Source organism: Lissotriton vulgaris, chromosome 6 (assembly GCF_964263255.1).
Source record: "Lissotriton vulgaris chromosome 6, aLisVul1.2, whole genome shotgun sequence".
Classification (NCBI taxonomy): Eukaryota; Metazoa; Chordata; class Amphibia; order Caudata; family Salamandridae; genus Lissotriton; species Lissotriton vulgaris.
In genome coordinates, this window is record NC_141694.1 from 1,813,518,387 (window position 1) to 1,813,531,051 (window position 12,665).

Genomic DNA, 12,665 nt, shown 5'->3' on the forward strand with positions numbered 1-12,665 from the left:
GTAGTGGAGGGGGCCTGAAGCGGCGGTAGTTGGCACGGCCGCAACGGCGGTCATGGGCTAGGTCTGGCACGGCGGTAGTGGAGGGGGCCTGAAGCGGCGGAAGTTGGCACGGCCGCAACGGCGGTCATGGGCTGGGCCTGGCACGGCGGTAGTGGGTAGAGCTGGGCCGGCCGGTGTAGGCTGGCTGATGCTATGTCACTGTAAGGGGGGTCATGAAGAGGCATGTGCATGGACATCAGCTTATGGCTGTTTTGGCTTCCACCTCCCCCGCTGAATACGTGCCCCGCCATGGTGGCGCCACTCTTACAACTTTGTTGCAAATGATGCATCCGTCCCGGTCTCTAGCACGTGCAGTTGCCGGTGTGTGAGCGTGACGGTCTGTGCAAGTGCAGCCAATGGGAGGTGTGGACATGGGCCACGGATGGCCAATTGCAAGTACCGTATGGTGTTCACCGCAACACCAGGGCCAATCATTGGCCCAATTCCAAACACGCTCTCACGGCGGACCAATGGCTGGCGCCGTATGCCACTGACATGGCCACTGGGCCCTATATATGTGTGATGTGCAAAAGCAAACTTTCTACGATGACCACCGACTGCTGCCTGTGACCATCACCTCCACCTGCTGCTGCGGAGCTGACCACCGACTGCTGCCTGTGACCATCACCTCCACCTGCTGCTGCGGAGCTGGCCACCGACTGCTGCCTGTGACCATCACCTCCACCTGCTGCTGCGGAGCTGGCCACCGACTGCTGCCTGTGACCATCACCTCCACCTGCTGCTGCGGAGCTGACCACCGACTGCTGCCTGTGACCATCACCTCCACCTGCTGCTGCGGAGCTGGCCACCGACTGCTGCCTGTGACCATCACCTCCACCTGCTGCTGCGGAGCTGACCACCGACTGCTGCCTGTGACCATCACCTCCACCTGCTGCTGCGGAGCTGACCACCGACTGCCGCTCTAGTGCCATACTCCGTGACCTTGCCATGTCGGGAGTCAAAGAGGTCCGGTCTCGTCCCTTCACCGCCGCGGAGCTGGATGTCCTGGTGGAGGCTGTGCTATGCAACTACGGACGCCTGTACGGCGCACCCGGACAGGCGGTAAGTGTCGTGGGGGATGAGTTGTGGTGCATGAGGTGTGATATGGCACCTGGTCTCTGGGAAAGTTGGCGGTGTGATGTGAGAACAACTAAAGTATCGATATGTGCATGGCTGCTGAGAGTAATGTGTTGCTCCTATCTGTGTGACTGGCCAACTGTCCTCTGACTTCCACCCTTTTGTCTCCCATCATGGTAGGTAAAGCTGCACCTTCGCAAGGACGTGTGGAGGAGCATTGCACGTGAAGTACGAGCAGCGGGGGTGTCCAATAGACGACATACACACTGCCACAAACGCTGGGACGACATTTCCAGACTGAGCAAGAATGTAGCGGAAGTGACACTAGGGCTGATTCCACGGACGGCACGTCTGGCCCGACGCTCAATGACCCCTCTCATGCACCGTATCATAGCTGTGACGCATCCTGACCTGTCCGAGCGGTTGCGTGTGGAAGAACAGCAACGTGGCGGTAAGCGTACTGTCAGTGTATGTTGCTTGTGAGTGCAATGCATGTATGGTTGCCCACACACATCAGGGTCTTCTGTCTATCGTGAGTCTATTACCAATGGCATGTTGGTGACATTGCCACAGTTAACTTTTCACTTGCACATGCGGAATGTTGAGACGCCACCTGCTAAGCTGTTCAGTTGTCATGCACATGCTGTAGTGCTGCGTCACCCCTTGGCAACACTTGTGTGCTGATGTAGTTCCTCATGCCCAGTGTGCATGCTGTACATGTATTACGGCCAACGCCACAGAATTCCTGTGAGGATGACTGCTTGGGGTGGGCTGTGTGCAGGTTGGGGGATCGATGGACAGTGTCATCAGTGGCTTAATGGATTCCGCAGCAGTACTGTACGTGTGTGTGCCCATTACTTACACCCATTTCCTGTGCTTTTCAGCTTTGGCAGAGGGCACTCAGCCACAGACGACGGAGATTACAGAAGGCAATGCATCCGGATCAGACGTGGCGCACACGCAGACTGAAACCGAAGGGGGCAGCGGCGGAGAGGGGGACAGAACCGTCCCGGAGGACTCGCATGTGGAGACAACATCGTCATCATCTTCCGACAGTGTTGGTGAGTCAGCACTGTTGTCACAGACTGGGAGTGGGCAACCAGCACCTTCGGTCGGGACACAGCACACAGGGCCCACCCTGCCGGCAACTGCACCATGTACTGTTCGTGCCCGCAGGAGTAGGGGGAGAAGAGTGGCGTTCGGTGTCGGCACCGCTGCCCCAGCCTCGGTGACCCAAAATTCTCTCTGTGCAGAGGCTGTTGATCTGCTGCGACAGCTGTGTGTGGGCCAGACCAATATGATTAATGCATTCCAAGACCACGATAGGAAGTTGGGGCAGGTGGTGGCATTCATGGAAGGTATGCATGGTGATCTGGCTGGTGTACACAGGACACTGCAGTCATTGTCTAACAGTGTGTCGTCTGCCATTGCACAGTCGCATGGACTGGGTGGTACTTCTGTTCCACCATCTACAACTCTGGATGTGTCAGGGGGGAGTGAATTTTCTGATCTGGACTCTAATACAGGTTATTGCACTAGAAGCAGCGTCAGCCAGCACGTCAAGGCACGTAGGCCTCAGACCCCATCCCCTAGGTCAGGTAACTCTGTTCACAAGGACAACGTCAGATATAGTGGAGTACACACACGTGAGGCAAAAGAGGGGTTTGGTGTAATGGCTACACATGCTGCACAGCCATCCCACACACAAGGTACTACCAGGCCAAGACTCACTCCCGCTTCCATTGACACTACCCTGTACGAGGACAGTGAGAAGACTAATACATCTCTTGAGGGCTCGCATACTCCCAGTGCCAGGGACACTAGGAAGGAAGGTGCCACTCCCAAGGGCAGGGAAAGCAGGAAGGAAGGTGCCACTCCCAAGGGCAGGGAAAGCAGGAAGGATGTAGGCACTCCCAAGGGCAGGGAAAGCAGGAAGGATGTAAGCACTCCCAAGGGCAGGGAGCCTACGAAGGAAGGTGCCACTCCCAAGGCCAGGGACAGCAGGAAGGATGTCAGCACTCCCAAGGGCAGGGAGACTACGAAGGAAGGTGCCACTCCCAAGGGCGGGGACAGCAGGAAGGATGTGGGCACTCCCAAGGGGAGGGAGCCTACGAAGGAAGGTGCCACTCCCAAGGGCAGGGACACTAGGAAGGAAGGTGCCACTCCCAAGGGCAGGGACACTAGGAAGGAAGGTGCCACTCCCAAGGGCAGGGACAGCAGGAAGGATGTAGGCACTCCCAAGGGCAGGGAGACTACGAAGGAAGCTGCCACTCCCAAGGGCAGGGAAAGCAGGAAGGATGTAGGCACTCCCAAGGCCAGGGAGACTACGAAGGAAGGAGCCACTCCCAAGGGCAGGGACAAGAATAGTCACAAGACAAACGCACCTAAGAGGAGCACGGACAGTCCCAGGGGCAGGGACACACACGGGCAGGAGGGGTGTCCAGCTGATATGTACACCACAGACGACAAGTCTGCTGCCTGGAAGAGGGCACCATCCAGGGAACAGGGCAAGTCCGCAGAGTACAGTACTCCTACGGAAATGGAACATCCAAGGCCCAAGGACTCGCCCATGCACAGTGGCGCTGTCAGGGACAGGCATACATCACCCATAGTTGCTCTGAGACAGCTGTTTTCTGGCAAACGGAATACAGAAGACTCAGCAGTGGAGTCACCCCTTACATCCACTCCCATCATGGCCCGTCAGGGACGGATGCAGGTGGACCCTGTCGTGGCATCCCCCATGACACATGTTGCAGAGGCCACAAGGCAGCCACACAGCAAACGACAAGCAGGCTCCAGCACGTCCCCAGAGACCATTCCCCCCCCAGCACATGCACCTCCCATGGTGGGTGAAATTGCTTCTCAGTCCGGTAGACTTGTGAGTCCTGTCCTGTCCAGGGTGCAGGCACATGTCCAAAAGAAGCGTAGACACACAGCATTGACACATGCCCAATCCGATATCGGCCAATTGCAACTATCCCCCGCTCCCAGGGCCACCCTGCCTCCTGGACCATACAGCCCTGTGGCTCATCATTTCAGTGGTCACAGTGGCGCTGGTGCAGTTGACTCGCATGTGTCTGTTAGTGGCAGGGTATCCGTCGAGACATATCCTGTATCAGGTGCTGCCAGTGTATCTGGGTCCATGGGCCATGTGTCAGTCACTCGGGCTGTGTCTGTGTGTCACACTCCTGTATCAGGTGCTGGCAGTGTATCTGGGTCTGTGGCTCACGTGTCAGTCACTCGGTCTGTGTCGGTGTGTCACACTCCTGTATCAGGTGCTGGGAGTGTATCTGGGTCTATGGGCCATGTGTCAGTAACTCGGGCTGTGTCGGTGTGTCACACTCCTGTATCAGGTGCTGGCAGTGTATCTGGGTCTATGGGCCATGTGTCAGTAACTCGGGCTGTGTCGGTGTGTCACACTCCTGTATCAGGTGCTGCCAGTGTATCTGGGTCTGTGGCTCACGTGTCAGTCACTACATCTGTGGCTGTGTGTCACACTCCGGTTTCTGGTGCTGCCAGTGTGTCCGATGCGGGTACTTCACGCAATCCACCTGATAGTGTGCTGTAAGTTGCTGTACTGTGCCCTCTGATGTACCTGCTCTGGTGTCCACACTGCCCTGTTGCTGTTCTGATACTGCATTGTGCCCTCTCATGTACTGCATCTGATGTACCTGCTCTGGTGTCCACACTGCCCTGTTGCTGTTCTGATACTGATGCACTGCCTCTGATGTACCTGCTCTGGTGCCCACACTGCCCTGTTGCTGCCCTGTTGCTATCCTCATACTGATGTACTGCATCTGATGTACCTGCTCTGGTGCCCACACTGCCCTGTTGCTGTTCTGATACTGATGTACTGCCTCTGATGTACCTGCTCTGGTGCCCACACTGCCCTGTTGCTGCCCTGTTGCTATCCTCATACTGATGTACTGCATCTGATGTACCTGCTCTGGTGTCCACACTGCCCTGTTGCTGTTCTGCTACTGCATTGTGCCCTCTCATGTACTGCATCTGATGTACCTGCTCTGGTGTCCACACTGCCCTGTTGCTGTTCTGATACTGCATTGTGCCCTCTCATGTACTGCATCTGATGTACCTGCTCTGGTGCCCACACTGCCCTGTTGCTGTTCTGATACTGATGTACTGCCTCTGATGTACCTGCTCTGGTGTCCACACTGCCCTGTTGCTGTTCTGATACTGCATTGTGCCCTCTCATGTACTGCATCTGATGTACCTGCTCTGGTGCCCACACTGCCCTGTTGCTGTTCTGATACTGATGTACTGCCTCTGATGTACCTGCTCTGGTGCCCACACTGCCCTGTTGCTGCCATGTTGCTATCCTCATACTGATGTACTGCATCTGATGTACCTGCTCTGGTGCCCACACTGCCCTGTTGCTGTTCTGATACTGATGTACTGCCTCTGATGTACCTGCTCTGGTGCCCACACTGCCCTGTTGCTGCCCTGTTGCTATCCTCATACTGATGTACTGCATCTGATGTACCTGCTCTGGTGTCCACACTGCCCTGTTGCTGTTCTGCTACTGCATTGTGCCCTCTCATGTACTGCATCTGATGTACCTGCTCTGGTGCCCACACTGCCCTGTTGCTGTTCTGATACTGATGTACTGCCTCTGATGTACCTGCTCTGGTGCCCACACTGCCCTGTTGCTGTTCTGATACTGCATTGTGCCCTCTCATGTGCTGCCTCTGATGGACGTTTTCAGTGCTATGGACTGTTGGAGCACTTGGCCCCTCTCATGTACTGGCTCTGATGTACCTGCTCTGGTGTCCACACTGCCCTGTTGCTGTTCTGATACTGATGCACTGCCTCTGATGTACCTGCTCTGGTGCCCACACTGCCCTGTTGCTGCCCTGTTGCTATCCTCATACTGATGTACTGCATCTGATGTACCTGCTCTGGTGTCCACACTGCCCTGTTGCTGCCCTGTTGCTGTTCTGGAACTGCATTGTGCCCTCTCATGTGCTGCCTCTGATGGACGTTTTCAGTGCTATGGACTGTTGGAGCACTTGGCCCCTCTCATGTACTGGCTCTGATGTACCTGCTCTGGTGTCCACACTGCCCTGTTGCTGTTCTGATACTGATGCACTGCCTCTGATGTACCTGCTCTGGTGCCCACACTGCCCTGTTGCTGCCCTGTTGCTGTTCTCGAACTGCATTGTGCCCTCTCATGTGCTGCCTCTGATGGACGTTTTCAGTGCTATGGACTGTTGGAGCACTTGGCCCCTCTCATGTACTGCCTCTGATGTACCTGCTCTGGTGTCCACACTGCCCTGTTGCTGTTCTGATACTGCATTGTGCCCTCTCATGTACTGCATCTGATGTACCTGCTCTGGTGTCCACACTGCCCTGTTGCTGCCCTGTTGCTATCCTCATACTGATGTACTGCATCTGATGTACCTGCTCTGGTGCCCACACTGCCCTGTTGCTGTTCTGATACTGATGTACTGCCTCTGATGTACCTGCTCTGGTGTCCACTATGGCCATGCTCCATCCTAGACTGTGACTTTGCTCCGAATCTGCGTAAATAAAATTGCGATTCATGTGTTGTGCTTTGTCAGAGTCATTCTTGCGTGTGTGATGCTGGTGTGGATTGCTATTTTCTTGGGGGCGGTGGGTTCTGCTCAGGACCCAAGTCCTGCAACAAGAAGTGGGGTGACGCTGAAATCACGACAGGAAGTGACGACACAAAAGGTGGCTTCCACTCAGTTGCAGTTTATAGTTATCATGCTCCCTGTTAAATTAGTGGGGGGACGCCGTCCACCCGCGTGGTACCCCGACTTGAGCCCTGGTTGTGCTACGTGTCACTCTCCCCTACCTGGGTCACGGCCCTTGGAGGCGTTGCCGTACACAGGCATTTGTGCATTTTGGGACATGTCCCTCCCCCCTCCCTACGTCACCGCCCTTGCCGGTACTCCTCTCCAGCCAGCGAATGCTTAGGTGCCTACCTGCGTCGTCGTCGATGGTGGGCCAAGACGAGGACGTACTGGATCGCGTAGAGTATCAGGTAAGCCTGTAGTGCAGGGTCCATGTCGGCGTGCGGCTCGTGGTGGGTATGGTCGCTGTGGAGCATCCGCCGTGTTCAGGCAGGTTGTTTATCCGCAGCGCTTTTATGTGTGTTTTCCGCCATCTTGATTTGGAGGACGGTCCTAGTCGTCAGTCCGTACGGCGGAGTCTCTGGTACGGTTACGTCTGCCGTGTAGTTGGGTGTGGTGGTGCGGCGGACCTTGTTCTACCGCCGCGGACGGATTTTGCCACGTATTTTGTATCCTGATTTGGCGGACGGAGTGTCCGCGACGGGCGCACGGAAAATAGGCCTGTTCCGCATACTCAGGGTATGCGGAGGCACTTCCGTCCGCCATCCTAATGACCCCCATAGTTAGGGAATAGCATTTACAAAACCTTGAAAATTCACTGAAAAAACCATAGGTTATAGACCATATATAGTTAGGGATTAGCATTTACAAAACCTTAATTTACTCGCACAAAACCATTGAAATTCGCATATATTGGTAGTTGCACTCTATATATATAGCGCACCCGCAATCCACTGCTGATGATGTCATATATTACATCATTCATGACATGGTCAGTGACATCACTGACCATGGCGGGCGGGCGAGTACTGATTGAACATTTGGACATCCCTATTGATATTAAGTTCTGATGTGTTATTGATTACTGTACTATTGAAAGTTCGAATTAACCTCACCCATGGTACTTGCCCGCAAATGTATATCTAGATAATTTTATTGTAACTGGTCCTGTCGTGCTTTAATTATAAAATGTACGTCCACCGATTCCGCAACTGTTAGACACCTTAGTTCTTGCAACCTAATGACCCGCCCGTTACGTTCTTCTACAGTGTAAATGTCCCCTCATCATATACGATTCCAGTTTGCTCCGTGGCCGGCCCACGTGGTTATAGGCCCGTATTTGTATACTGACATTTTCACAATAAAGGTTTTTAAAACAAAACATGGTAGTAGTACCTAGATTGGTAAAGTTTTGAATAATAGCCACTGTTTTCGAATCAGTAAAAGGCAAGTGAAATAAAGCAGCCCGAGTACATGACGGTTAAAAGGTATAATACGCAGGAACGCAGTAAAGATAAATGGTCAAGGGCTGTTGTGTTTTCTACTCCTGCAACATAAAGTGATCGATAAGAATCTGATATTCATGCCTATCAGCGACTAAGACAGCAGGCCGAGCCTCTTTTGTTGAACGGCTCCCACATGGGACGAAGAAACGCCCTTTTTCTCGAAATAGGAATATTTTACTTGCAGGACAGTTGAAAATTTCCCAGGAAAATACATTAGCCTGGAACATTGTTAGTGATAAACTGTAAATGCATCTGGGTCCTTTGCTTTACAAGTCAGAATGAGAAAAAAAAAGGTGGGGCTTTCATCATTTGGGAAAAAAAATGTTCGAAAGCAATGAAAAGAGTTATTTTTAGGTCATATGACCAAGACTTTCATCATTAGAATAACAAAAGTAAAATGAACCAATGAAAAGTTTTATTAACAAGTCACATGACCTGTTATGCTTACGTTACGCGCTGCGCGCCGCGCTCTGCGCTCTGGATCGCTTCCGGGAAGCTGCGCCTCGCACAACCGGAGCACTTCCGGGTGCGCTAACGCGGCGCGTCATATGGCGCATTACGCGACAACGCAGGTCCAGAATATAGTCAAAATGTCTCCACCAACCAGCGGTCGGAACAGAACCCCTTTCAGTAGTCAAAAAAGTTCTGTTAAATGACATCAGAAGGGACAGGCAACAAGAACCATCAGTCAAAGAGGGGAGGGCAAGTTCTTCTCTACCGGGTCACGTTGGGGCTCCACTGGAAGTGATCGAATTGGTAGTCTAAAGTGTTTCTGAATGTTTCAGACTGACGCTGGAGTCAGCATGAGAGCACCACCATCTCGTGGCTACGTCGTGGCCATTCCGCGAGCAATCATGGCTCCCCACCGGAAGTCTACGGGAGTCGGGGGTCCCGGTGACTGTTGTAGAATCTTCAAGGCTGAGGGGACTCTTTTGGGAATGGGGCCCATGCCCTAGCAGTCAAGCATCCGAGTTCCACGGTTGCCCAGAGCCATCTTTACAGGCCAGGCCCAAGTCTTTGGAGCCGACCGCCATTTCTTGAGCTCCGTAGCAGCCGCCTGTCGCTGTACCGCAAGATTGGGTGCAATTCCGTTGGATGGCGGGTGAGACGTTGTAATAGCAAGAGCAGGCGCAATTCAGCTGGCCGAGCGAGGCACTGTGTCGCAAGAGCGGGCGCAAGTCAGCTGGTCGAGTGAAGCGCTGGGGTGTAGCTGAGAAACCTCTACCTGGGGAGGTGGGGGAGGCTCGTTCGTGTCGCCTCTCCCTTCTAGTGCACCCCACACCGTCTCCAGGCGCAGGTATATGTGATGGTCGGACCAGGGCACCGCAGGACGTGTCTTCAGGTCAAACGGATTGTGGGACAAGGTGTGAAGCAGGCGCAATTATCTCGGGGGCCTCCGTCAAGCGGTTCATGGAGGCACCGCATCACATTGTTTTCCAATGCAGTCAGGTCCACGAACAGCCCCCAATTACTTTGAGAATAGTGAAGCTGCAGCAGGTGCAAATAAGCTTCAGACAGTGTTACAAGCGCTGCTCGGAACTCTCAAATATGGCACCCAACATCCAGGACTTATGCCATTTGTGCAAGGCAGTGACATTGAAGCATCTCTGGGACCAAGCAACATACTATATCCAGAGTCCTTACCACAACCTCTGCCTTCCTTCTTACCTAGTTATTGTTCTTTCACTCCCACTCCAGGCTTTTAGTATGTGGATGGAAAACCATGAACCTACACTCACCTATGAAAATCTTACTATTGATGGTTAATTTTGAGCCCCAAATACAAAGGCTTGTTTGGATCGATGTTGCAGCAGGCTGCCATGTAAATAGATATTTAATAAAACGTTTTACCCTGTTACTTGTTGATTTTGAGTCCCAAATACAAAGGCTTGTTTGGATCGATGTTGCAGCAGGCTGCCATGTAAATAGTTATTTAATAAAACGTTTTACCCTGTTACTTTGCTGGTGTGTTGTATATATTTATAATATTTGCATAGGGTTTGTCGTTATTTTGGGTGGGGTGGGCGGCGGAGCCGAGCTGTCTTGCAGCCATCATGGAGTCGAGCTCAGTTCCTCTCACTAGTTTCGTATTTCTCATGAGGGGTTGTTCATAATGTTTCTATTTTAGCGAGGTCAAAAAGAGATCCCATTAGTGGCCTACTGATTTTGCTTGATTCCTTTTGTTTTTTTAAAATTTTTTCACTATCTGCAAAGACTAAACAGAGTATTGCGACTCTGTGCTTGTTTGTAAATAGAGAATAAACCAAAGAGAACCAATTCCAAAACAATAAATGCTAGGATAACAATCAATCAAATGGAGAGGGAAGCAGGCACAATGGATTACAACTGGGGCAAAGGCCTGTGTTACCTAGCCTTCACTATCTGCAAAGAGAGAATACTCCTAAAAGAAAATGTTGACATTTTACAGCTTTTGATATTTGCTATTAAAAAACCATTGAAATTCACTGAAAAAACCATAGGTTATAGACCATATATAGTTAGGAATTAGCATTTACAAAACCTTGAAAATTCACTGAAAAAACCAAGGGTTATAGACCATATATAGTTAGGAATTAGCATTTACAAAACCTTATTTTACTCACACAAAACCATTGAAATTTCATATATAGTTAGTTGCACTAACTATATATCGCGCACCAAAATCCACTGCTGATCATGTCACATATTACATCATTCATGACATGATCAGTGACATCACTGATGACATCACTGATGACATCACAGATGACATCTCAAATGACATCACTGATGACATCACTGATGACAACATCCAGTGACTGTGTGTTTCTGTAAAGTCAAAATATGTCTTACATATTGAAGAATGAGTGGATGTATAAGTGTCTGGATGAAGGATTTAGCAGGTGCATGACTGACTGTATGAGTGAGTGATTAAATGTGTCTCACTGAGTGCATGGGTTAGTGACTAAACTGTCTTAATTTGTGCATCATTATGTCTATCGGTATTTTCGGCCGTTACTGACCGGTATTTGGCATTTGAGATGTAGGGGACAGAAAATCGTCCGATTCAGTAAATATACCGAATCGTTACATTTACCGATTCGGTAATCTTTCAGAATCGATATATTTACCGAATCAGTAAATTTACCGAATCGCAACGGTTTGCGAGTCGGTTAAAATTTACCGAATCGGTAAATTTACCGAATCGGTAAATATACCGAATCAGTAAATATACCGAATCGGTAAAATACTGAATCGGTAAATAAGCAGAGGCAAAAAAGAAAATCGAGATGCAGGTAAGCTCTGAAATACCGAATTTGGCTGAAATTCGGTTTTTAAGAGTCGGTATTTACCATGGATTCAAATCAGGTGGTAACCAGGTGCAGACTATACAAAAGGACCCAAAATGCAATACTGTTTGCACAATGGCGGCATTCTATATCATTGCGAGACTGCTACGGCTACAGAAGGAAGGAGAGAGGGAATGGCAGCAACAGGAGCAGGTCTACAGGCAGAGGATCACCTTGTTCATGCTGACAGAGGCACAGATACTCCAGAGGTACAGGTTGGAGCCAGACACCATCTTGGACCTCATCAGGGAACTGCAACCACTGTTGGAGCACACTACCCCAAGGGCACATGCCATTCCACCCCATGTGCAGGTGCTGTGCAACCTACACCTGCTTGTGTCAGGGAGCTACCAGAGTGTTGTTGCTGTGGTAGGTGTTGTGACCCGGAGCAGACTGTCCCACATTTTCAAAAAATTCCTTGACGCCATTTTACAGAGGATGGACCATTATATATCTTTCCCTGCAACCCATGGCGAACTGCTCCAAACTAAAATTGACTTTTACCAGATTGCGCATTCCCCAATATAATTGGCTGCATTGATGGCACCCACATTCCCATTTGTCCCCCTGCTGCCAGCGAATACATATATCGGAATCGTAAGTCCACCCACACCATCAATGTGCAGGTCATCTGCAATGCCAAGTGCGTCATCACTGACCTGGTGGCCAAATTTCCTGGGAGTACCCATGACTCCTACATATTCCAAAACAGCGGCATCTATGCATGGCTAACAGCAGGGGAATTTGGCGAAGGATACCTCCCAGGTAAGACACATTGTGCAACCACATGAACACCAATTGCAGTAAGAAGTACATGTATGCATGCGAGTAATGTATTCACATTTCCTTGTAGGGGACAGTGCATATGCCCTACGCTCCTTCATCCTCACCCCCTACCTCAACCCCTCAACACCCAGCCAAAGGAGATATAACAGGGCCAACAAGAGCACAAGAAATGTTGTTGAGCATACCTTTGGCATGTGGAAGAGCAGGTTCAGGTGCCTGCACAAGAGTGGAGGTGCCCGGCAGTATACCTCCCTGACCTGCTGCAAAATCATTGCTGCCTGTGCTATGTTGCACAACCTTACTGTGAAGAAGGG